Source organism: Serinus canaria, chromosome 2, assembly GCF_022539315.1.
Source record: "Serinus canaria isolate serCan28SL12 chromosome 2, serCan2020, whole genome shotgun sequence".
NCBI classification, from domain to species: domain Eukaryota; kingdom Metazoa; phylum Chordata; class Aves; order Passeriformes; family Fringillidae; genus Serinus; species Serinus canaria.
The window spans coordinates 10173660-10201535 of NC_066315.1; the positions used below are offsets into that span (position 1 = coordinate 10173660).

The window sequence follows — 27876 nt, forward strand, 5'->3', positions numbered from 1 at the left end:
ATTAAAATTCCTCTAAGCTAACCCAGTCAGACATATGTATCTCATTTATAATTTTGCTATAAAATCTCCTGCAATACTTCAATGTTTTTTGCATTCCTGATAGTTAAACACAAACAGAATACTAGTGATAGATGTGTCTTCTCAGCAGCTGTTATTACTTCCAAGCTCACTGCAGTACCCCCAAAGGGGTGCTTCTGAGACTCTTGTCTCTTGGAGGACAATGGGATTCGTGTTGTTTGCAGACACAGCAGATTGAGCAATCAAAGGTGACAGAAAGGTGTGTCATATGCCTGGAGGCAACTATTTTATTAACCACCACTACTAGTCCTGGAAATATTCCTGTTGTAATTGCTTGGATTCCATGGGACCAGCTAGTTATTTTACCACTCCTGGTGATTTTCAACATTTAATAGTTATCAAATGCTATTCCTTTGTTTGTGATTAATCCCTTGCTGAAGGATATAGTTTGTTAAGAAAAATGGAGTACTTTAAAGAACATAGAAAATATTTTTTAAAAATTAAGGGCCCAACTGCCCTATTACACATCTAGATAGCCAGTTCCTTTTTCAGAACACATTAACTGTTAAAACCACAAATATATGTTATATGATGAAACAAAGTGACAGCACAGACCTTTATCAATAGGCAAAAGCAGTTCTTCAGAGAAAGGAGCCACTTCCAGTGGCTTCTTGTAGCAATGTGGCTCTGGATAATCTCATAAATTCTGCAGACTCTCATCTCTCCATCCTACTACAATTTTCCACAAAACTTGTAACAATTTTTTTCTCTCTCTTCTTCTCTCTCACACAAACAAAATGTGATTATGTGTTTCCTTAGTTTCCTTTTCCCTTCAAAAAGGGCTTGGGAAGGAAACCATTGCAGAACAAAACAATAAAATGATAATAAGCATTTACAGATGATCCAATAAAATACAAGTAAGAACCAAAACTAAATTTGCACACTAAATTAATTTTTCTACATACAGACCACATCCCATCTCCCTGCCTTTTCTTTCTCTAAACCCTAAAGACAACAGAGTAAGACCTTTTGGAAGGAAAATAATTTCTCTATATTTTCTTGAAGAATCTAGTGCTATGTGGGCCTAATCCCTTTATGGCTTTTGCGAGTTAAAATAACACATAACTTCTAGCTGTCACAATAGTAAAGTGAACAGGAGCCAAAAGAAAGCCAAGAATATCTACAGGGACCACAGTGAACAGGAATTAACAAGTTTTGTGAACTTCAATCTCCCAAAATGTGCCAAAAATTCATGTTCCTGCTTGTTTGTAATTTGCTGCACATAAAAATTACTTTAATTATTTTTCCCCATAATGTTCTGCAATTACACAGCCCTTTCATGCACAGATGAGCCCACTTTTGTGATAACAAACTGCTTAAGGTAAAGAAATGAAAGGGAAGGAAACTGTCTCCACTTGCAACATTTGTCTAAGCAAAGGTAGTGGAAGATTACAGAAATTCTTTATTACTTCTCCACAACCCCATTACATTCTTGAAATAACATTTTGCCTATAAAAAAGTAGGTTAAAATATTCTTTACATTCCTTTTGCTCCTTGACCATGACATACGCAATCTTTCACAATATTTTTTCAGAAGAAAATATGCATGTTTCTTCCAAAAATTATGTCAAGTTTTCTCCTTTAACAGATGGTGACAGTAGTCCTTATCATATTTCCTCATAGCCTTAGATTTTAAGCAAAACATTTTGGCAGATCAAGAGGTATAAATAAAGATTCAGATGTTTATTGAACACCACATAATTTAAATAAATCATATTTACGAATGTCTGGCTGAGCAGAATTTATTGCCAACATATACCCTTTGGGCCTGAGTTTGTTATCTGATGTTTATCTCAGACAGGAAAATATAGCTTGTGAATAATTTATCCCTATTTGTACTCTCCTTTTCCCCTACTTTTAAATTTTTTTCAAAATATTTAAAGTAAAACCCCATTTCTTTGAAATGTACTCGCATGCCCAATAAATTTGGTATGTGAGAATCTGAAATATCTAAAACCCAGGAATTACCAGCTAAATCAATCAAATAAGCCCTCACTAAATGTCCCCTTTCCTCTCCACAGAAATGAGTGAAAAAACTTCCTAAATTGCAACACTGGGCTTTCAAAAATTTAGCATCTCCCCCTTAGTAATCAGGCTGCAGAAGTATGAACTCCCTGCTAAACAGCTCTGAATTCTTGAGAGGTGTGATGCTGGCAAAGTTCACCAGCAAATCAGACAGACATGAGTGCTGTGAAGGGACACTACAGGAGCAGTGATCCTTCAGATCCCCAGCCTGGGGCAATTCAAACTTTGCAAGCCACGCTGGCAAGCCCAGGAGGAGCTCTCACATCCTCACCAATGCTGCTAGTTTTTCCAAGCTGAGCTTCATTACTTTACTCCCATAAGTATTGTCAACAGCTGATCTAGTATAATACTGGCAGTGTCAGGAAGAAACAGAGAAAAAACATTTTCAAGAGTGCAGGCCAAATCACAGGACTGACATTGATAGCAGCCTTGCAAGATAAGCAATCTACAGACCTGAACAGAAATTTCAAGTATTCCTTAGCTTGCCCATGCTCTTTCAAAAAGTAGAAAAAGAATCCAACAAAGACTAAGTATCCCCACAAGATATGAGAAATAAATCTTAAAACCACATAGTGAAGGGATTTTTATACTTTATTTTTATAACTACAATTGCAATGATATTTAGTAGGAAAAACTAGCAGTCTTTTAAGATGCACATGCAAATAAGGGGCACCTAGGTTTTTTAGTACTGATATGTTCATAGATGGCAAATTCATACATTCCTGTATACAAGTGTCAGCATCCATAGCAAGATTTGATTTCCTTCTCATTTACATTTTGATATGTGTACTTAAGTGAATGGAGTACATTCAGCAATGTCCCAGCCTCAATAAAATATTATGTGCTGTTTCCACCTCTTCTATGCACCAAGTCTGAATGTTTTCTCTCTTAAAAAGCTTTCATGGTGGCAATTATGTCTCCTTTCCCATCTCCTCAAGTTCCTCATCACTTCCAGCAATCTCTCATTACATTGTAATTTTTATATGAATTGTTACTAAAGCTTCATTCCTTCCATAACAGAATTCCTAAGTTTTCATTCTTTGTTTCAAGAATAGTTTCAAAATTTATTTTAGATAAGAATATTTAAAAGAAGATTCACCTCAAAAATAATGTGTTGTCATTGGTTGAATTTATTTTAAAACTAGGAAAGCAGCAATTTTCTTCAGCAGTTGAATCTCCAGCCATCAGAATTGAATAACATTGTTCTCAGCATCGTGCTCCCAAATAAAACGGTGGCTGAAAAAGAAAATTATGACTGTGTCCAGGGTGGCAACAAAGAGAACCAACCTCTGAAACACATTTTTCAGAAGGGATTTTTTAAAGGATTCACTCAAAAGGCCTGCAGATGGAGGACATGAGAAACTGCTTCCCTTTCTTAGCAATCTAGTCCCAGACTGAGCACCTGTTCATATGGAGGAGTCACCACTTAAATTTATGCAGAGATCAGAGAAGCACTTGTGTCCAATGGTTATGGTAGATATTCCATTTATGAAGAAGCTACTGAACACCCTTCTCAAAGGATTTGAGGCATATGATGAATTGCAATAACTTTATCTGGGATGAAGTTCACTTTCTTCATAGCAGCCTGTTGTTGGGTGCTATTTTGGATTTGTGATCAAAGCAGTGGTGGTAAGACAGGGATGTTGAAGCTATTCCTCAGCAGTGCTTACAAGGGCTGCTTGCAACACCACCCTGGCAGTGAGGGCTGGGCTTGCACAAGATGTTGGAAGGGGACAGAGAGCTGACCCACCTGACTGAGGGGTATCCCCCACCATGGGGAGTCATGGTCAGCTGAGGAAAGAAGGAATAAGAGCATACTTGGAGTGATGCTGTTTGTCTTTCCAAGTCCCTGTTATGCATGAGGGAGCCCTGCTTTCCTGTAGATGGCTCACACCTGCCTGCCCATGGAAGTAGTGAATGAATTCCTTATTTTGTCTGCTTGAGTGTGAAGCTTTGGCTTTACTTATTAAATTGTTTTTATCTTTTACTGTTTATATTTTATCTTTTCTCGCTTTTACCTTTCCAATGCTCTCCTTCTTCCCACTGGGGCTGAGTGAGTGAGTGAGTGAGTGAGTGAGTGAGTGAGTGAGTGAGTGAGTGAGTGAGAGTGTGTGAGATTGAGTGGCTGTGTGGAACTGATCTTCCCTATGGGGTTAACCCACAATATCTCAAAATGATAAAATGCCTCCATCTGATAGAACAGCATGCAACCATTCCAGGCAGTATAATCAGGTCACCTTTCTATTTGCAGTGCCTTACCAGGACAGAACAAACAGTGCAGACCTGGTCACAGTGACACATCTTTGGAGTTGGCAATGAGAACAGTGTCTCACACCATACAAACCAGGAGCAGCAGTGCTTTAGGGTCCATCACTCTGGCAGTGAGCCCCATCTGCCCTTTCTCCAGGATGATCTTTCTTACTTTGCTTTTAGCTGTTCTTGCATGGAAGTCTTATGATTTTCTTCTCGTCAAACTCAAGGAAAGAGGTTAGGAGGATCTTATTTACGTGCAGTGAAGTAGAAAGCATTGGTTTGAAAGCAATCACCAGTTTACTGTGGCAGTATGTACTCTCTGTTTGCCTGCCAGGCATCTATTTTACATTTTGCACAAATATAGAGGGCTGAGTGTTTTGTGTAAAGGCTTCCCTCCTTCCCCTTCAAGCTTTTGATCGCTTACAAAATACACAGAGAAGAAAAATCTTAGAAAATAGAATTCTGACCCAGTTGCAGACAAATGTTTCTAAGATTTGAAACTGCAGATTCAACCAAGGCCACACCAGCACAATGTTGATGCCCCTCCTGAGCAATGTCCACTCAGCCATGAAGGTCTGTGCCTCCAGTGTCTTCCTTCCTCCCTTGAAGTCCACACAAGCCCTTCTCTGTGATGGAAAACACAGAGTTGTGTGTGAAAAGCAATACTGAAAGTGCTAAGAAAAAGAGATTAAATTATGGAATGTAAGCAAGACAAGGTTGATTAAAAACCCCCATTGCTCTCCTGGCCTATCTTTTCCCTGCTGTTGATGTTGACTGTGCAGTTGCTGATCACTCCAGCTGAGCAGGGTCTCAGGTCCTTCCTGCCCTCACTCTCCTGGCTGTCACCAACACCACCCCACAGGAGACAGAAAATGGATACTGCTCCCCCAGACACATGAGAAAATGGATACTGCTCCCCCAGACACATGAGAAAATGGATACTGCTCCCCCAGACACATGGGCTTGTGCCTGTTCTCTCTTTTAAGCATCACTCTCCAGTCTGATGCATCATGGGCTCTGTAAGTGATGCATGTGACTTTCCTCTTGTGTAAGGCAGAAGACTCTCTCTGTGCAGTTTCACTGGAATTCAGATTAGGCTCTTCCTATATCACAGACAAGTTTATTTCATCTCACATTCACTTAAGCATTTACAAAAATTTCCCCCAGAAAAAGCAGGCCCCAGCTCTTTTACAAGGGAGACCTTCAGTAAACTCTGAAGCTTAGTAGCATGAGAGTGATTTATTAAGCTGCTAGAAAGAATGGAGTTTCCAGATCTGCCTTGCTAAATCACTTTTGTAAAATATTAAAAGTGAGCTCCTATTTCTCTTTTGTATTCATGCCTGTAAAAACAGCCTCCAAATCAATGAGATTATTTTGCTAGATTTCAATGTAAACAGAAGAAATGGAACATCTCTAAAGGCATCATTCAAGCTAAATTTTCCTCACTTCAAGAGGGCTTTAAATTACCTTTGAATTTAGAGACGTAAAGTGTTGCCTAACAGAGGGTCTGACTGTACAGACGCCGTGGAAATATGAAAGCACAAGAAATCAGTCATTATTTTTCTTTTTTTTTTTTTTTTTGGTCTCTCAGAGTTATACTTAGATACTCTGGCATTGCTGGAATGCTTACTATAGTCTATAGAGCACAGTCAAAATTCTACATATTTTCAAATGATTCTCAGCAGGTTTTTTAAAATGGCATTGTAGCTTAGATGTTCTGTGTCTCTTTACCAACACACCATGTTTAAAGATTGACATTTGTTCTTTGCCGAAAAAATTTGATTTTTAAAACATATACTGTTATACCTCTATTTAGGTATCTAAGGACTTAAACTTCATGGCCTTAATAAATGAGAAATGCATATGCTACTACTGACATGTTTAGAAAAAGATGTTGGGGACCAGATCCTTTTTTATTCCCCTTACAAAATTCTAGTGAAATTTACTTATGACTTGCGGTGCTTTCTAAGTGCTAGGACAATTAATATTTATACTATCTGAAAATCAGAACATTTTTTCCAAAAATAAACTGTGGAACAGGAAAAGATCAGTAATATCTCTGTGCAACAGAAATAATCAGTATGATCTGTGTTCTATTGTTGAATTAAATGATTCACACACATGGTCCTGCAAACCACAGGCAAGCTGAGCCATAGTCTCTGCACTGCAGATGTCTTCCATGGCTCTAAAATGCCAAATGGCAGTAGAGTTCCACTATCCCCTCTCTATTTCATAGTATCACAGAAGGAATGCTGTATAGGATCCCCAAGCATTTTTATTATAAACCTCAATTTAAAAAAATATGTAATTTGTTGGATGAAATCTGTCATAGCTACTTCCTTCCCAGGAAAGCTCTAAAGCAAAGTTTAATCAAATCTATTTAGCCATTTTTAATATTTGAGAGAGACAAAAATGAATACGTGACAGCTGTTGCTATTAATAAAGGCCCTACATTTTTAGTTTCCACTTTTCACATTGTGTTCTTTCAAAACAAAGGCTCAGGGTTGTATTAACTTTTCTGACTTAGAAAACTTATTTTTATACATTTATTTTTAACATTTCTGATGTTGTTAACTAAGACAGGTTGTATGTGTATGATCAAATATTAAGATACTCTTGTGCTTGCTTATTCGTGCATGTCTTGACAAGTTAAAAAAGTTGTTTAAGAAACAGAAGTTCCTAATTGCTTGGAAATCATGGGCGTTCCATGCAGGGAAAGTAAGCTTTTCAATTTTTTTAAATGTATATTATGAAGAAAACTAGAGTAAACAAATTAAAGTCTTTCACACACTAACAGGCACTAGACATGATGCATTAAATCCTTGTAATTGTAAACTGTATTTCCATGGATGCACATTCCAATCAATCTCTCACTGCTTGCTAGACTTGGAGCAAACAGTTTGCTCACATTAATAGCAACAAAGTTATTTGTCTAGGGCAATGGTTATTGGAATTCTGCTTTGCCTTTAGGGTTGTCTGCGTAGATTAACTTTTCTTAAGATTAACTGGACTCACACACACTTCTAGCAATTTGGGTGTGCAGGCAGTATAATAAAGAAGCAATGTCTGTAGTGACAAACAAAGGAGTGCTAAGGTTCAAGCACAGGCACATAGTCACAGATTCTGTTAAATGGTTAACATGGTTTTTGAAGAGAAAAAAAAAGCCAAGCCGGATTTAAGGGCATTATGACCCAGACACTACTCCCAATAGACTGTTTAGATGAGAACACTGGATTTTGCAGGTAACAGAATTTAGCCACCTGAATGCAAGGCATGTTGTGTAGGTCGTTGCCAGGGCTAGGTAACAGTGAGGGACACATTTTATTCATCAACAATGTTTTTATTTATAATCAAATTGCTAACACAAACTTCTACTAAAAAAAATTTACGGATGTCATTTTATTCTGGCATTTTATTCTTTCCCTCTTTACCTCTTTTTGAAGTCTCAGGTACAACAACAATGTCCAAATATGCCATCTAAACCCTAAGTCAATTGTGTAAAAACTTTGCTTTAGACCTACTGCTTCAAATGTAGCAAAGGCTTTTTGGGTTTAGTTTGGTCTTCAACTCCTTACACCTCCTGTAATCAGTTCTACTTTACCTTACTTATTGCAACAGTATTCTCCTTTCATTAACTATACAAGTTCATGTTCAACTAATTATCCTACATGACTATTGGATCCTTTCAGAGTTACTAAACTACATGTTTTACATGTAGTAGCCATTTAACTCTGGTCTTTACTCTCTGTTTCTCTAAGGAAGAATGACCTTTTTATTTTTTATTTTAAAGAAGGCGCCATCTGTGATAAAGCTTGGAAGCATCTCTGGGTTAACACTTTTAACAGCTTGTGAGCTTGCAAATTTTAAAGACTTTTTTATATTTTTCAGTAGCATATTTGAACAGGTCTTCCTCAAAAAAGATACTACAATTACATTGCTCTCATATATAATGAGTTCAGGTTTGACTTAAACACTCCCAGGAAAGTTCTGCTAGAACTCAAGAGCGGAATTTTGTCAGTCTTCATTGTGCCATGTAAATCTAGTAACTGAGGCAAAAATAATGAAGACTCCAGTCCTCTGAAGGAATGTCTCCTAAGTTTTCATGAAGACATTCCAACAAAACTACTGGAAGTAAATTGCTTACAAATAGCTCATACTGCCCCATGTCCCCTCAGCCTGGGAGTTCCATGGCACTGAATGAAAATGCTTGTAAATAATGCAGTTTGACAATTCAATTAGGGTTCTGTGAGGGTTTTGTAGTTTATCATTTTTTCCCTATGGACATCATGTTTTAATACAGTGTGCATAAATCTGTTGTATCTTTTTTTACCATTGGGGGACCTGAACAACTTCACTGTGGTAATGAAAAGGGAAGAGAAGTTCACTGCTAACATCAGTGTCACTTCTCATCTAAGAGCTCGTACTAACCAGTAAAACAGAAAGAGGATATAATTTGGGACACTTGACCCCAGGATTCCCATACATCAACATGACCAGCAGCCATACTGCTACCACAGGGAGACTTTGAGTTCATTCCTAGTCACTAAATTCCTAGCAGAGGGAAGATTTTATTCTTGTAATCCTTGCCTGAACATGTTGTTCATACACACTGGACACTGCTTACAACTTAACAAAAAGGATTCATTTGTCTCTTCAGGAATCCCTACATGCACGTAAAGTATTTTGAGATGGTTCAGTCTGAATCTTCAACCTATTTTAAAAATTAATTGTGTTTTAGTTTTGAGGTTTTTTTTTTTTTTTGCCTCTCCTAATACTTTGCATCACCTGAGAGAGTAATCATGAGTCCTTTGATTCTAAGACACATATTATCTTCCTTATTCCCCATATGCATGGCGTACTATGTCCTCATATGCTCACAGATCAGCAGTTGAAAGCAAATAGAACTTTTTATGTGAATGGTCACCTTCTTTGTAAACTAATTGAGACAGTGTTTAATTTGAAACTTCTGCAACATTTTCTTACTGGCAAAAGTTAGTGCAGGGTAAGAATTCAAACATGGACTTTTGTGTGAGTTCATTTGTCCTGTCTTTATATCATCAAGCACTGTGAGTTTAACTCTAAAATGCAGCACACAAACTAAGAGGATGGGGAGGAACTCTGCCCCCTTTTCAAATAGAGAATCCATCCGGAAATTCAATCCCTTTTCCAATAATAATATTATGAGGAATTATTACAATGCTTTCCGGCTTGATGTTTATTACAGCATCCCCTTTGAAATTTTTTGTAAATTCCTTGCAGCTTCCTGAGTTTTTAACAGCAGAGAACTGTGTTGTTCTCTACCATGTGTACACCTACCAGTTTGCAACTTTTCTGAATAGCATTAGAAAAATAGTTCTAAATATAAGAGTGATTATGTAACACTGATTCTGTTGATTCATTTTCTAAGTACAATTCTTTCTTTTTTTTGTATTCCACAAATTTTCTGCTTATTTCACTCACAGATTCCAGTACTAAAACTGTGCTTTATTTTTCTCTTAAAAGTCACACAGAAATTGCTTAGATTCTAAAACTGTAGCCACACATCATGTTTAGCTTGATCTTATGTAATGTATAAGCACCTCTATGCAGTGGGGTTTTGTTCTCTAAAAATAGAAAAGAAAATAGATACAACTCTTGTTTAATTGGCACTTGGGCAGGATTGCCTAGTTCTCTAGAGAGTTACGGGAGAAAGAAAGAAAAACATGTCTGTATATCTGTCCCAACACCTTGGAGTTGTGCTAAACCATTCAGAGGCAACAACATTCCCAAAGTGAATGCAATATAGTTGTCACCCAGAAGGGAGAACATTCACATAAATTACTGAGATGAAAAGTAGCATGACCTATAGTTAAGAATTGAAACATGGGGATGATAAATCTTTCCTTTTATGTTAAAAAATGAACAAAATCAGAACTAGTCCAGCAGTAAGAAGAGGCTATAAAGCATGCAAATACTAGAAATAAAACATGTGGATTTATGTTTCAATGTTTAAAAATTTATTAAGTGCAGGTATTGAACAGAAAATGTATTATCAAGATTGCCCTGAGTGACACACATGTACAGGAAGTCAGAATCTGATTCCTTTTTTTTTATTTATTCAGGATCAAGAAAATAAGGTGGACTTTTTAAGTTCAGAAGTGCAGCATATTTAGTTACTATTTCAATGGTAACTGTAATAAGTTACCCTTATTAGGGTACCCTGTAATTAGCTACTAGCTAACCATGGCTTTTGATTAGTGTGCCGGGTAAATTTACAAGATATTTCAATTTCAAACTCCCACATTATTCTTACTAAAGTTAACAGGCTGTTAATAAATTCTTTTTTTAAAATGAGAAATCTTGAAGTGATTAAATTGCCATATGCTGAATACAATGCAGCTATTAACTAAGATAAATAGGTAAATAGACAAATATGTAAATGAAATCTATTACTTGTGAATTATGCATAATACATATTCTACATGACATGTAAGATCAAGTAACACACAATCTATTTTTCCCAGTACTCTTTTCAAATCCAATAATTTCAATCAGTCTCACTGTGTAAGTTCCACTTTGGTTAACTTGTTATGACAATCTCTTCCAATTCCATCAGTGTAAGAAGGTTGGTAGTGAAAGGACAATTAGACTTGAATATTACAATTGATTTTAAGCATGTGATTCCTTACAGAATGCAACAAAAATTAAATTGGTGATAATGGATCTAAACTATTATATCTTATCCAACACATTATCTTTAACTTTGGATAATACAAAAAGCTTTCAAATAAGGTGTCTGAAATATAGTATGACAGATGTGGATTTTTTTTTTTTTTTTTGTTCCTACATTAGCTTTCATCTTGACCATAATGGTTCAAAACTGACACAAATGTTGCAATTAATTAAGCCCATCCTTGTACAGCCAATCAGTGATATCACTAAGAGGTGTAGTCAAGCTGCAGATGATCTCAGGACACATCAAAGCTCCAAGCACATGAAGAAGGCTTTGTGCCAGGGCAGCTTCTGTCTGGTAGGGATCTTCAGCTCAGGCAATGTGTTAGATGCAAGAGCAGCTCTGTTCTAGAAACAATTCTGCTTCTTTTGTGTAGTATCACAACTGCAAAAATAAACAGAGTGAGACTGGAGCTAATGCTATGCAAAAGAGTGTATTCCTGGAAGCTGGAGCTTGGGAAAAAGCTGCACAGAGCCACAACTGGTGATCAGCTCTGGCCTAACATGGCTTATTAGCTGCAGTTAAGTACTAATGATAACACATTCTCTCTTTTAGAAACATCTGGATGTCTCTGCTCTGTACAGGGACAGAAGTCTGTGCACTGGAAGGGCTTTTAAGCCCAGAGAAGTGCCTCATGAATGCACGGAACCAGCCTGGTTCCAGCACTACCTCGGAGCTAACAAGCCACGTTTGATCATGGCAGGCTTTGACACAAAGGGCAGAGACTGAGTATTTCTGCACTAATTAGCAAATAGGCAGTGCTGGACCAAAACAGGTTAAACCTGGCTTGTCATGAGCTAACTTTTCTTTAAAGGCACTTGAACATCTTTGCATGCTCCTAATGCATGCATCTCCCTTATCCATGTATGTCCCCTGCCTTGGAAGGATAGACTCCACTTACTTTAAACATAGGAATTTTTTTTCTTATTATTTTCTATGCTGGCATTTAATATGATGTGCAGTGTAATTATCATTTCCCCAAAATTATGGAATTCTTTGTGTATCCATATAAAAGCTCTCATTCTGTTGTTATTTAATAACAAAAGGTACTACTTATTTCCTCATAGTCCCAGGAGGTTTTCTGGCAAATGATGTTTCTTCAGTCACAGAATCCTCATGAAATAAAAACAGATGCTATTTCAGTCTAAAATCAAATATAAGTTTTATTTATTCTACATAGATATAAATTATTTCCCATATCACACCAATACAGACCTGTGTGAGATAAATTTGAGATATACTTGGAAACTGACGTTGAAGGGTTTTTTCCCACAAAGTGTGCAACTGGTGCAAACTCGCTCTGTTGTTTAGAATTAGTAAAAAAATATGGAGCTAAGTTTCCTTTGGCAGACTCTGTGCTGAATCAGGCATACACTTTTCATGAACCATAATGCTGGCATAAACACATGTCATGTCATATGTCATAAACATATGTCAGTTTACTCACAGGTAAACTTTTTAGGATAAACCTCTATTCCCAGTTGTGCATGAAAATGTAAAGAGAGAACACACTGGGAAAAAAAAAGTGCATTTTTGTATCTTAGTCTACATCTCTACTTGCTAGACTTAGCTCTGAGTGGGTTTTTTTTATTCCCAGCTATACCCACAAGGAGCTCACACAGGCGAGTACTGGCCATAGGGTGTCAGATCAGAGATCCACCTCCCCACAATGTACTATTTTCAACAAACACCCCAGAATGTCTTTAGAAGCTCTGCCTGTACAACTCCTCTGAGCACTGCGGGTAGCCTGCACCACACAGCCAGTAGGCACATGGCTAGGGACATGGCAAGGAGAGGGAAGTTGTAATGGAAGGAAGGATCCAGGATGCTGTAGGGTCTATTTCAATCCTCCTCGTGTCATCTGCAAGGACAGCATCTCTGGGTGACTTGCACTCATTCCTTAGACAGATTTCATGGAGCAGCAGACATTGGGGGTTCTCTGCTCTGCGTGCCCCTCTTGAGCCTGGTATTTTCTTTACAATGCCTGGGGAAAAAAGGAAGAGCATAACCTTCTCCTTAAGACTCTCCCATCCTCCAACTGTTTTCAGCTCCATGGATTTCCTGAGCCTGTTGTTATTAAGTCTTTGTTCCCTTCCCCCAGCTTCCTAAATTAAATGCCTTGCTGAGATTTTTACTGCAAAGAAAACTGTGTTCCTAAACTTCGTTCTGATGAAAAATTCACACTGATTTTCTGCATTAATACTTCTGTGATCACAACACAGCAAACCTGCCTCTCAGGAAACACACTGAAATAATTTTTGTTTCAGTGCAGCTGGGAGTGGAGTATACAGTGAAGTGGATTGGCACCACCAGCAAGACAGCTATCTTACAAAGCCAGATAAAGACTTGAGCTTATAGTGGGTGGGTCTGGTTCAGCCAGAAAGATGGTAGAAAGTCTGAAGAAGGCAGGGATGTGCATTCATTAGCCTAGCACAAGTGCTGCAATGGAGAGGACACAACACTCCCTGTTCTCCTGAGGGCAGCATTCAATGGATGATTTCATGGTACCAAGCCCAGTACCTGGAAACCACCAGCAATGACGTACTTGTTCACCTGCAGGTTTGATGGTTGTACCACTGAAGTAAGAGAATGGAAGAAGATCATGGCAAGAATAAAAAGCCATATTCACACAGGATTGTGCTCTCCAGTATTAGAACTGGAAATAGAATGATCTTTTGATAAGGAGGATGGGAAGAGTAGGATTTAAAAGGAACACGGAGGCATTTACCAGTCTGCTTGACACTTGGCAGTGCTGGTCTTCTGATGCCTGGGAAGTGTAGTGGACATACCTGGGGACCATGTAACAGCCAGGACAGAGGGTATTCATGTCCCAGCCTCCAACTAGGATCAGCTCAGGGATTTCCCAAGGCATGGCTTGTGTGTCTACAACCTGCAAAGGATTTCTTTCTCATGAACCTGCCTGGTATCCCCTTTAATTCATGGCAATAGATTACATTCTTGGTCTGGATGATGCTAATTCTCTGCTTCTTGTTTATTCAGCTTCTTCTCCCCCCTCCAAGTCCCTTTCCAAGAGAAGCGGTGCCTACAAATCGCCTGTTTACACACCAGCGTTGGCAAAAGTACACAGCACAAATGCAGACCGATGTATTCCTACGGCAAGTACTTTCTACTCGGAAGGAAGTAACTTTATCATGTTCTAACACTGACGCAGTGGTGCGTTTTTCTCTCCCCACAACCACGTAAGCAAGCAGGCGTCTTGAGCCCTCACCGTGAACCTTTTGGACCGACAAATCCTTTCCCCCACCGAGCCACTGCAGCCCGAGCGGTGCCGGTCCTGCCCCAGAGCCGAGGCTCCTGCTCGCCCTTGCCGGGCCCTTCGCGGCCGGGCGGAGCAAATGCGGCCCTGCAGCCTCGCACGGCCCCCCGCCCTCGCCCCGGGAAGGGGGGCTGCAGCCGGCCCCGAGCCCGCTTTTGCTTGGAACAAACGTTTCCCCGTGCCGATGAGGAAACTCGCCGCGGCCGGGGCTGGGGGAGGGGGGATTTCCTTCCCATTGTCTGCCGGGCTCGGCGCTCCCAGACCCCGCTCCCAGTGAAAGTGAATGGCCGGGAGGGACCCGCCGCAGGGCTCCTGTTAGACACCCAGCTACTCTGGTAAACGCGGGAGTCGGGCGAGCCCAGCCCGGCTAGCCGGCCTTCAAAGCTCTACACTGACAAGCATTAAAAAGTCTTCACAATACCCATAAAAGTAAGTCAAAATGAGACAAAAATGCTTCCTTTTAATCCTTCAAGGTGCATCCTGAAGGCTATAAAATGCAAACAGCTACTCAGGGAGCCTAATGAGGATATTAAAACACCCCAAAACCAGGCCCATCAACACCCATTTATAAGCTCCATGCCTGTCTTTCTACACTGGATCTAATTCACTGCCCCCCAGCTCAGAGAAGGTAACGTGGCTGTGGTTGCAGACACTCCCTACACGTTTGTTTTAGGACATCTTGTTCTGTCTAAAATCAAATATTTGTATCCTGAAACAAGTATTTGGAGGTAGATCAGACTAGCCTTTATAAGTGTGTTAAGTACAGGAGATTGCTGGCAAGTAGTAGACTCCAGGTAAAAACCTGTACAGTAGGCAAGCCATAAGGCTTCTGCCCTCCATGTGCTTTCATGCTGGTGAAACTGTGGCCTAAGTATTTATTTGACAGCTCTCTATGGGTCCTGAGAGAGATAAGAGGCTAAAACTTCTTTATACTGAAGATAGCTGAACTTCTGCCTTAAATAAATATTTACATAGGTGAGGAGAAGGCACTGCGACAGAGCAATAAATCTTTCACTAGAGAAGCTGAGACTGGCTTTGGAGCTTTGTTTTGGAGTTATGGCAAATCCCCCCAGCCAATCCAGGTTGTTGGGGATGTTTGGCTGCTTGGGGTGAAGAATTAAAAATGGTTATGTGACTGCTAGCTATGTTTGTCCTCTGATTCTGGATGCAAAAATCAGTGCACCTTAACCATGTCAGCTTGAGCAGAGCTGTTGGCTTGACTGCATGGCAGAAACAACAGAAACTGTAATGACCCCAAATTCTTCTTTTCCCCCCTGTGCATAAATATAGCTCAGATGCAATTTGAACAGAGAAGGTTTCAAAATAAAGCTAGGACAGGCAAGCCAGTAATATCCCATGGAAACTTGGCATATATTTCTATCCAACTTCTTTTGAAAATGACATGCCTTAACGAAATCACAGCCAAACATCACAAATAAATGCTTAACATAAGGTAGTCTTTTTGTAATTATATTGATGGTAAATCCATTTTACTTTAAAAATTGCTTGTAAATTTCATTTGCTTTTTTATTAATACAAGCAATATAATGCAGTTAATAAATTATTGTACCACTACTGGGTATCTGCCCAATGCCTTAAGCACTCTTTGAGAACAGATTACCAGCACTTTTTTTCCTATCTGTTAATTTAAATAATGTAAAACATTCTTTCATATTTAAATGCATATTAGAAGTAAGACTTTATCACAGCTGTGCAACTAACCATTATTTGCATTTTATTTTCCAAGTGGATGTAATGTCCTGATGCACCAGTCTCAAACTGGTTTTAGACACTACTAGAAATCTTACTTACTGGACACGCTGTAGAAACTTTCACTGTTCAATGTGCAAACTATTTAATCTTTGACTGACCAGGCACAATGGATGCTTCTTTTTCAACATTAGCACTACTAGTTCTTTCTATTTCAGAAATATTAATGACTATTCACATGACTAAATTTTTTTGAATGCATAAATGTTTATAGCACTAAATTTGCAGTATATTTTAATAAAAGTAAAATTCTAGTCAAGTTAATTTATTGTGAAGTGTTACTTACCCATTTAATAATTCCTGTAGAATTTCAGAAACTATAGGATATATTTCCACAGACATTTATTAATATTTATCTTACAATCCATTAAAAAAATATAAAATGCACGTTTTTTGGCTACTTTTTAATATATATGTTCCTATAAACTTATGTCTTTTGTATTAATATGTATTTCCCTACACTGCAGTGCAAGTATGGCTAACAGTTGGACTCAATGATCATAAAGGTCTTTTCAATTTAAATTATTCTATGCTTCTGTGATCTACAGCTCACGTCGTATTGACAACTCTGAACTCTATGTTTTAGTTTCTGTAGCTCAAGGTGAGTGTCTACTTTCAAAAACATTATCTGTCATCTCTCCAAGTCAGACTTCATGATAGGAGGGATTTTCATGTATCAAGGCTGGATAAGCACCGTATTTTCCCTCTGCAACAAGAGAGGGTCCAGACTTAAGAATATGACAAAATACATACATAATAAATAGTTAAAGATCCGTTTCAAATGTATTATTAAAAAAAAATAATAAAAGAAACAGCAACTCCAGCAGAGACCACTAGAGTTCTCCTTCTCCCAAATATCCCTAGCACCATCCTAAACCCTGTTTACCCCAGAAACCTGAACTGTGGACAGACAGAAGAGGAGAGAGAGAGAGAAAATTCAGACACAATAAAACTCTGAGGGGAAAAATATGTGGAAGGAGGAGGCAGCAGCGGCCTGGGGAAGGGATTGAAAAGTTTCCCCTGGCTTAACTTCTCCCCCCCTGCAGCAGCAGAAGCAGCGCCAGCAGCACAAGGTGAGAGAGACTTTTAAGTCTGGGGAGGAGGGGTGTGTGTGCGGGAGGGGGGGTGAATTTACAGCCCTGTGGATATTTCTGTGTCTGCCTCCCTGGCTTTGGGGTGCGAGAGACGCCGTGTCTCATGCTGGGTGGATTTTTTTTTTTTTTTTTTAATATGATGGAGGATTATAAACATGGCGCCTTAAAAAAAACTACAAAATCATGTACACACTGTTCCAAGGAGATGGGGAGAGGGGACAGGGGAAGGGCTGGGCACCAGGGGAGGGGGCAATCCTTCCCCGCAGGGTGCCGTATGAGGAGGGGGGGGGAGCAATTATACTTAATAATAAAATGTGTGGGGCTGCGGGGGGGAGATGGAAGGCGGGATTTTTTTATTATTATTATTATTTCATTTTTCGGAGTGGGCAGGATTATCTGGCAGCCCGCTTGGAAACCGAGGAGGAGAAGGGGACGGCGGCGGAGCGCGTGTGATTATTAACGGCGATTATTTTTGTCCCCACACCTTCCCCGGTCGAATTTCGGCTGGGAGGCGGCGGCGGGTCCCCCGCGCCCCCGTGCCGAGTTGCAGCCAGCCCCGGGGCCGGGGCGGGAGGAGGTGGGGTGGGGAGAGGGGCGCTCCGGAGAGAATCGCCGCTTCCAGAGCTCCGTGCGGGCCTGCAGGGCGCGGGGGAGCCGGGGACTCGCGTGAGAGGCGAGGCCGGGCAGGGTGTGGTGCAGCCCGGCCTCAGCCCCGTCACCCCCCGGCCCCGCTCTCTCCCGCACGTGGGGCCACCGCTTTGCTCCCCACTCTCCCCCGCTTTCCTTTCGCTCACACACCCCCGCCGCCGCCGCGATTCCTCGCTGGGGAGGGGGATGCCAGCTTGGAGGACGGGTCTTGGCCCGAGTAATGGCAGCTGCTCGACAGCGCCGAGGCTCCACAGGAGAGAGACGGCGGGGCCCCCGCAGGCCGGGCGAGGGGCCATGGCTGCCGTGCCCGCGGGGGGCAGGGGAGGGGACGGGGAAAGGGTGAACTCGGAGCCCCAGCCCTCCTCCGCCGGCGGCAGCGGGCGGTGCCACCCCCGCGGCCGGGACGGCCTCGCCGTGCGGCGGGGCACCGGGGCCCGGCATCGCCCTGACCCCCCGGCACAGCGCCGGGGGCTTCATCGCCTCTTCCGTGTGCTCTGGGGCAGAGCCCGGGGGGTAAAGGGGGCGATTTCTCCGCTCTGCCCCCCGGCTCCCTGCGGCCTGCGGGGCAGCGCCGGGAAGGGCCCTCCGGGGGCTGTGCCGGACTCGGCGGTTCGGGAATGCGAACTGGCGACGGGCTCGCTTTTGTTTGCGTTCTGGGGATCTTTGTGTGTGTGCACCCCCGAAGCCGTGTCTGCAGATAGCTGCCCTCGGTGCACTTTGTGGGGTGTTCGCCTTCACCCCTCCCTCGGGGCTGCTCAGAGGCCTGTCTCCTTTTTTTTTCAGGGAAAGGATGGAAGTGTAGGTGTGGGAGAGCCCGTGGTAAGGATCGTGGGGAGCTTCCGTGCGCTTTCCTGACCTTCCTTGTGGTCCAGACAACAGCCCTCCCTATAAAATGCTGATCTTAAGGATTTGGGAAACTTTGTGTGTCTTTTGGGGCTTATCCGGAAACCAGCAGGTTTTGGGAATTCGTTTTTTGTCTTCTGTGAACTTTACAGATGGTAGATATGGGGTGGTTTTAGAAGAGATAAAGGACTGAAAAAACTTTAATTTGGTGCTGTTTGATTTTTTAATTTAACTTGGAATAATCTGGCGTAGTCTCTGTATTGTTGGAGTAATTCTATTTATTGTAGTTTTAAGAAGATCTTATTGCAATAGAAAGGAAAAAGAGTGGAAAATGCTTTCTTGTCCTACTCAATGCTGATATTTTCTCATTTCTCATGCTTTTGTAGGAAATTGTTTAATTCTTTGGGAGTGAAGGCTGAGGCAGGTGTGAGGAGGGGGAAAATGGGAGGGGAAATACCAGTTTGTGGTTCAGGTTGCACTCCTTTGGGTTTGTTGAGTTCCTCAGTACGAAGGACCTGGCATCTCTCCACTTTTTCTTTTTTTTTTTTTTTTTTTTTTAGTTATCAACCACTCTTGAGTGTGCTACAGAAAGTCTTTAGGGAAGTCAACTGTTTGCTGACTAATGTTTTGTGTAAAAGTGGAAGTGCCCACAAAATAATTTCCACTTTTATGGGATCTGTGGCATTAATTAATTCCCACTGTGGATTTACGGCCTTAAAATGCCAGCTTTTCCATGCCTAAACAAACCTTCTGTGCAGTGACCAGATCCTTGCATGGGGAAGAGTGGGAAGGGGATGGTTCATGGGGTAAATAGTTCAACAGAGAGTACTTTATCTTGCTGATGGTGAGTTTGGTTTTAGTGAGTGGGGAAAAAAGTGGCTGTGTTGATGGCTCTGTTGGTTGTGCTATGGATGGTGGTCTCTGCAACTAATACTTAGTATCCGGTTCAGTAGCAGAGGTCTGAGTGAGAAAAATGGTCTTCCTCTCCACCCCCTGAACCAGATAATGGGATGGAAATTGTCTTGTGTTGAAGTCAGCTTTGTAAGGGGAGTTGTGAGTCTGTGGATGTTGGGAGGGGGTCTTGAAACTTTGGTGATGTGCTAGAAGATCTCTTCAACAGTTTGAAGATTTGTAGCAAAAATTTTACAGGTATTTCACCTCTGAAAGTGTTGTTTGTTTTGTTTTTTTTAACCTAAGCAAGCACTTGGCAACTATTAAATATAAATGTAAAAAAACCTAATTGAGTTTGTTCACCAGAAACCAAAATTCTTAAAAGTTTGACATAGTCCTTCTGTAGTATGAGGCAGAGCAATGCTTCATAACTTTTCAGGAAAAAAAGTGAGCACTATTGGAGTGACAAGAATTTCATGAGTGGAATTGCTGTGCACACGATGTGTGACTGGTAGCTCGTGTGCTGTGTGTCCTTACTGTTTGCAGACAGTAGGAATTCTGTGGGTGTCTATTGTTCAAGTGTCCTGGGTTTCCCCTGCCTTGGAGGAGAGAGGAGAAGGGGCTGTTCAGCATGACCTGAGGCTTCTGCAGCAGAAGAGCCTGGGTTCTGTTTTTTGGCTTAAGGTCATCTCAAAAGCAGATGGGACAGTGAAGGGTTGTGAAGTGTGCTTGGTATTTCTGCCTGCACACAGATAAAACATACTGGCTGCTGTTAGTGATGTGGTGCTCACTGAGAAGATGGACCATGAACTTGGTGTCAAACTTGAAGTGGCTCAGGTTCTATCTAGACTTGTGCATTTCTACCAGTGCACCACAGCTTGAGGACCACTGAACTCTGCCATCTGCAATCTCTGGGTTAGAATAAAATACCTCAAAAGGAAATTGATAAAAGATAACATTGAAGATGTTTTCTCAGTTTTAGGCATCTAAATGTCTCCGTAGATGCCTGCATTATCTAGTTAACTAGCAAATTGTTTCATTTCACACAGTTTGAGAATGAGGGGGAATTTTAGAATTAAGAGACATTTTTTGAAATTGAGGACTCTATTTCAGTCACTAAAGTTCACAAATTTTGGACATACCTGTAACTAATTTTCATAGTAACTGCCTTCCACAGTCTTTCAGAGCATTTATCTCTGGAAGTGTGTGAAGACTTCAGGCAGTGAGAATCAGTCCAGGCTAAAAGTTCTGATAAAGAGATGATCAAGATGTCTTCAGGAAATTTCTGATTTGCTTCTTAAATGACTTTTTAGCTAGATCCGGATTAGCATAAGTGTCAGTAAAAGATGTCTTTTACCCATGAGGCAGGTTGTTGCAAATGCTAACTAGAACTATAAACAAAATTAGTCTGTGCAAGGTATGTGTGCCTCACTCCAGTGATGAACTTGGTTCGTAAAATGTGGAATTGTTTAAAATTACCAATGAAATGCACACAAGATTTTACTTTCCTGAATGAAGTATAGTTTGGAGATTTTTTCAAAAGTTAGATCAGAATTGTTGGAGCAATTATTTTTCTCATATTTATCCAACAAATATATAAATTTGTTTAAAATCCTGACCACAGATTTTATTAATGGCAGTGGTTTTCCTTCCATATAATAGGATTTTGTTTAGCCATCCTTCTTGCCCTGATTGTTTAGGAGGTAATGTAGGATCATATTCTTTATCTGCTGAGGGTTTTGTGCCTTGGTTATTGTTGGGTTTGTTTAGTCTCAGGATGTGGTGAACACTCCCACATGATGTATGTAGTACCTGGAGCATGGTGCCCTTGGTAGCTGGGCAGTGCAGTGTATGTCATCTTTTATATAGCTCATACATTTTAGGCTGTCAGTCTTGCTTGTGCTAAACATTGTGAACAAAGATTATTCTTGTCAGGTTCTGGATCATTTTTCATCAGTTGAATGTAAATTTAGCTCATAATTGGGTTATTGTTCTAAGGTTTAATCATCCAGTGGCGAGGGTACAGCCTGCAAAGTAGGTAGTTTATAAGATGACGTAATGACTCCATTTTTCAGGAATTTATTTGTTGTTTCTGAGAGCATATGAAATGTGAAACAAATGTGAAAACCTCCACAAACCCCTTCGTTCCTGGGTGTAGTGGAGGTAAACGCTGGGCATCAGAGCGGCTGTGTACAGTGCAGCAAACACTGTGGCCTCAAGTCTGCACAGGTGAACGCTTGTGGCACATGGGGTTGTCTGGTTTCCAAGGCCTCTCCACATACAGCTCCCAGAAACACCAGGGCTGGATTGAGCCCATTTTTTTCATCATATTTTCAGTTGTAGTATTTAAACATAATTTTATCATCTCTTCAAACCAATGTATGCCATCAAGTAAATTGAGACAAGCAGAACTCTGTCTTTTGATTTATTTCTATCATGCTGTGAATATTGGATTATATAGGGAAAAAAAAAGGGGGTAAACCTAGCATTTTAGTAAGATTTCGTTCATATTTATTCATTCTCTTTTTTTTGTCCCTGAAATGACCAGGATCTTTTAGTCCTGTGGGCAGGCCACAGCAGGCACAGTGGTGATACATACTGACTTGTCCATGAACCCAAGTTAAAGCTCATGGTGTCTAATTTTAGCCAGCTTTGGTAATATCCCATCAGAGCCTGATCCTGTAGCTGTACCATGTAGATAAATCCAAAGGGTAGCTATTGAGAGTTTTGTGTACAAAAAGACTGGTTTTTATTTTCTTCCAATCTCTCATTTTACACTTCACTAGAATGCAAAAGGTGTCTGTTATAAAAATACATAGAAATGAAATTTGAGTTTAAAGCGTGGTATTGAAAAAAAAAGGCAGTAGTATTCATAATTTCAAAATTAGAAATGTATTCAAAATATAAGTAAAATATGATTTATTGGTGTACTTACTAACAATCAGGATATTTTTGAATGTACACTGTATTTAGTTTTAAATTCCAGGATTAAATAATTTCAGAATAAAACATTGTGAATTCAGGATTATGAGTCTTCATACAACTCTCACTTATACTATCATATAAAATTAATTCTTAATAAATAACTTTAACACCAGACACATTGGAATTTAAAGTACTAAAATCCACTTACTCATTAAAAAATTAATTTAAACATGCCAACAAAAATAGCAGTAATATCCCATTCACTGTTTCTGTGGAAATTGTATTTTTTGCATGCAAAGAACTGGGCTCACTGTCATAATTAATTTTTTATCTGTAATAGAGTACTATTGATTTGACATCTAGTAATTTTGAAAACGAAGAGTTGAACGTATTCCTTCTTACCTCTCATTTCTCCTGTGTTTGTTACTATGTTAAACCAACTTGCATTATATTCAAATCAGTGGTTTTAATACAGCTGACTTAACAATGTTTTTGTTACAGAGCATAGGACTCTGCTAGTAGGTGTAGTACTCCAAAGCAGTGTTTTGGCAAGTGGGTATTTGTACTTTGATCCCTTGCACTTAGGGCATGGCATTGTTATCTGGTCCTTTAAAGAGAGCTGGAGGGGAGTTGCGTGCTGTGACTCATGGGACATGGCACTTAGTTCACTAATTTTAGCAGAGCGATTCTTGTCTGTCAACCTTAGGTTTTATTTGAACCTTCTGGGAAAGAGATGAAGTGAAACAAAATGGAGTTGAGAGAAAATGATTAGCAGAATCCCAAAGTAGCTAGAAATAGTACGCAGTGAAAAAGAAATTAAAAGTATGGAAGATATGTTTATTGCTCAACGAATCTTTAAGATCTGAGAGACTGATCAGAGAGCTTTATCTTTCTTAGCACGCTGTCATTTTCTGTTGAGTCTCACACAACATTTATGCATTCAGTAAGAGAGGATCTTACTGTACAGATACCTGTTTGCAATTACAGATGCTTCTCAAGCCAGAGACCAAGCACCAGCCAAGTCTGCACTGGCTGCTTGAGCCTTATTACTATTTTCTTGGTGTCATTGCTAGTAAAAGAAAACTTCCAAAGAGGACAGAGTCTGTGCCTTGCATAACACTGCAGTGTTATGTTCACATGCACAAATTAAAGTGGAAATTCTGCCTCAGAATGGAGCAGGGTTTCTCCAGTTTTCCTTCTGGTCGGTTGTTAATTTTGTGATCAGTGTCTTGTGAGCTGTCATTGACTTCAGAGACAAGCTGAAACCCAGAGTTTATGCACAATTTCCTTCCCCCAAGCAATTACTAGGATCCAGGTTCAAAATTGTACAAAATCAAAACAAAAGAATTGCTATTTCATAAAATGTAATCACAGGCCACATAGTCGCTGATTGTTCACTGATGAAAATTGATATTCACTGCAGAAAATTCATTGTTACCCATAGATTAATATTAATATAATGATGAAGACCTTGATCATATAAACACTTGCTTCCCACAGGCATGAAAATGCATAGATCTTGTAGCATACTGATGAACAAGTTTAGTTCCACAAACTAGTTTTAAAAAATAAAACCTTACATATAACTCCAATATTCAAGGAAGAACACAGTCAAAAGTAGTTGTGCTGCTATAATTTTATATAATTCTGTGGTTTTGATTCTTCTATGGAGTTACATAGCAGTGTTACATGGGGCATTTTTATGCCTTTTCAATATCAACAGTATGACTTGGTTTTTCTGCACATGCTAAATTTTACAGTAATGTTTGTTTCCACTGAAGTTAAGGCACTTTTCCTACATGTACATTAGTCTTTGAAGGAGTTCACAGGGCTTAGGAAAAGAACAGAGAAAACATGGATAATATTTTTCTGTTAGTGATTTCTGCCATTTTCTGTATATCTTAAATCCTATGTGTTAAGAAAAACCTCAATTATAGATAAATAAAATGGTAAAAGAAGAAATTCCTACTGGAAAAGCCAATACCATTATGGGAAGAAAGGTTTATTCTTACATCAGGAAAGCTAGAAAACGGGTATATCAGGGAACTGTGTATTTCAACATTGTTTCAAAATTACAGAAACTGTGAAGCAGGTTAAGTAATTAATTTATTTTTTTATAATATAAAATAAATTAAAAACCTGAATTCTAAAATTTATCTTTTTATCATTAACCTGTTTTTTATCTTTACCTGCACACAGTAGGCAAATCTAGACAATCCTTTTTGTTCCATGCAGGAAATTGTTTAGACTGGGTAATGTTCTCCTCACCTTGTGCTTCTATTCCTTCTTTGTTAAACATTCAAAATTGCAGGAAACTTTATTTTTAATTAAAAGCAAAGAATTGTTATTATTTGTTTTCCCAGGAATCAGACTGACACCATTTTTAGCTTCACATAAGTATAGTTGAGAATTTAGGATGTTTTCAAGAACTGGCTGCATGGACTTATCTCAGGAAGCTTCAGTGTCAGTCATTACATACAAGCTGACATTTGAATACAATATGGCACACTGAATAATTTGGCATTGGTTCTAGTATTAAAAAAAAAGGAAAATTTTAATTTTTTTCTCAAATAAAAATAGCTTTCTTAAAACCTCTTTGTGATAGTAAAATATGAGGAACAGTGAGAAGGGATGTTCATTTTGCTTACAGATAACTCAGGGTGTTGGACCTCTTAGCAGTCTGACTAGAATGGAATATCAGGCTGTTTAAAAGCTGCCATATTAAAATACTGGTTGGTTGGTTGTTTTTTGCATGTTAAAAGGAAATGTTGTGTTTCACTGGCATAACTCTTTGAAGGAGAGTGCTAAAGCATACCTGGGGGCATTTCAGACTGACAGTGTTGGAAAGTGAGAAACATGGACACTCCCAGTCTGTAATTGTATCTTTCAGTTTTGTAGCTTTGTGTTCATCTTCTGCTTACACTGACCTGAAATAAATAGACTTTCAGGAAATATTTGTTGTAAGAAAGAGATTCTTCCTTTTCCTGCACACTTTGCACTCTGCTGGCTCCCAGAAGGCTTCTTTGTAAATCTCCTAATTGGAAGCATACTCTCTAACTTCTCTCTGGTTCCAGACATGAAATTTCCTTTTGTTATTGAACTTGCACCTTTTAGGAAATGCAGATTAAGAGTCAATCGTCTCCAGGAGCCAGTTTTTTTGTTTTTTTCCAATTCATGCTGATATTCTTTTTCTTAATAGTTGTAAGATGTAGCATTAAAATAACCCATTCTCCAGTCAACCGAGTATTAGCCTAAGTTGTAACACTAATTCCTGAAAACATGGAGCTTTCAATAAAATTGAAGGACATTTGTTCCTCACACAGGCACAGGAAATACCAATAAATATCAGCTAAAGCTGTGTGGTGGTGCAAATTCTTGGAGTGCAGGTGCACCAAGGAGTGAGGAGCTGAACATGGTTTGCTCTGCCAAGTTAGTGGATAAGCAGTTGCAGTATTTCCTGGGCCAGTGGGAAGGAATGGTATCCAAATTTCCGCTTGGCTCTTCTTCCAGGAGAACTGCCTTTCTTGATCAAACTAGCATGTCATGTAATCCAGAGTCTTGTTTCCAGCCATCAGATGTCTTCTAAAAAGTGTCAAAAATGAGGCAATTTTCTGAGGTAGAAAGCTACAGAATACTTGTTTTCCATAATAATAATAAACAATAGCAATGTAGATTATGGCTCCCGTTTTTACACATGTAGAAGTTTTATTTGTTCTGTTTTTTGAATGTTTTAATTTCTCTTTCCTGTACTAACTGAATATTTTGGCTGTATATTGAAACCTACTGCTTTTTAGGTCAAGTCTGTTCTGTCCTTTCCACATGCCTTGCAGCCTCACTGCAGTGTTCTTTCTCTTTGCACATTTTCCAAGAGCTTCTTCTGAGGTTGCAGGAAACAACCATGTTGTACCTGCTTCTCTGAGGGATTTGATGGAGATAAGACACCTCGAGGGGCAAGTTAGTGAAAGGCTGTAGTGGTTTTCTGCTTATTACCAGTAAGAGCTGGGAAATGCACATATGAAAAGAAGAAAGGGAGAGTTTGTTGTGAGATGCACATTAAGTGGAAATCGAGGTGCACCCTTGTCACGGGAGACAGCATCACTGACTTTGCTAATGTCATTTGGTGCAGCTCTGTTGACTTTAGTGCAGCAATATTAGTTTACACCTGCAGAAAATTTTCTCCTGAATCTCTGGGAATGAGAATATAAAATGAAATGTTTATGGGTGAGTGACAGAGAGAGTGCATGCGAGAGAGAGCCTGAACACACACACTTTTAGGCCTGATTGATTGTATGAAAAAAACCCTGGAGTTGAAAGAACATTATTTTAAATTAACATTCATTATCTTCACGCGTGAGATAACAGTTCACTTTGGACCAGATCCTAACACCATTATGTTTCCTGAGCAGAGACTGCTTTTTTTTTTTCTTGAGTGAGGTTATTCAGTATGAGAATAGCAAAAATGTAGTCAGATCTTTGACAATTAAAATATATGGATTAGTCACTACATATTAGAAAAAAGCTGTGTTATTTCTGTCAGGAAAACGTGTATTTTTTTCTTTTTTAAAATAAATGGTTACATTTTCTTTGAAATGTGAAATAAAAAGTAAGGTACCTTTTTTTTTTTAGGTCTCATCTTATGCCTGGGAAAGCTTGCAGCCATTTTAATTCATGCTGCATTCATTGATCTACCAGTTAAAACATTTAATCACTGTGCAGCTGGGTCATCTACCTATTGGACACTGTTAAAGTGTTCAGCAATACACTTTGGGTTATTGGCTTCTAAATTACACTTTTGAAAAGAAAAAAGAAAAAACAAAAAACAAAAAGCAAACAAACTATGAACAGCTCAGTTAACTGATGAACATTATAAAGGAAAATACAATGTGAATTCATTGTCTTATCACTCAATTTTTTTTGTTCTGCACATAATATAAGTCGAAAAAAGCACATCATAGCAAACAAAGGAAAAAATCTGATTTTGATATTCTTTGGCAGTTCTTTTAAATACAGAGTTTTGTAACATTAAGTCATCTAATTAGGCAGCAGCTTGTATGAAATATTTTCTTAACAGACATAGTTTGTGAGCATGAAAATGAAAGCCACATTTTAAAATTATAACCCCAAATAATTTTCTGAGTTTAAATATTACTCTGAAAATGGCTTATTCTGTAAGTATAATCATGTGAAAGAAAGTGGGAGAAATTTGTATTTTATGTCAACATCGACTAGAAAACTTAACACCTTAGACTTAAATGCTGCAGCTATAGAAACCCAATAATCTAAGTACATAAAAAGGGGAATAAGTGTAGCAGCAGTTAGTATGTGGCAGTGAAAAGCAGAGGAAATTTTTTTGTGCCTTT

The 27876-nt window shown here is 39.4% G+C and overlaps 1 protein-coding gene across 6 annotated transcripts in view; it reads left to right on the forward strand.

Annotated features, from left to right (window-relative positions):
* The first annotated feature begins 16966 nt into the window (after positions 1 to 16966).
* Positions 16967 to 27876, forward strand: part of ZMYND11 (zinc finger MYND-type containing 11) — a 105305-nt gene continuing 94395 nt past the window's right edge. For 2 of the 6 annotated variants that reach the window (XM_009085811.4, XM_018909197.3), the window contains exon 1: positions 16968 to 17188. The gene's annotated coding sequence lies outside the window, so the exon portion shown is untranslated. Of the gene's footprint in view, positions 17189 to 17572; positions 17659 to 18640; positions 18677 to 27876 lie in introns of those variants that run through there. The other 4 variants (XM_050970377.1, XM_050970376.1, XM_009085810.4 and 1 more) reach the window with 4 other exon arrangements.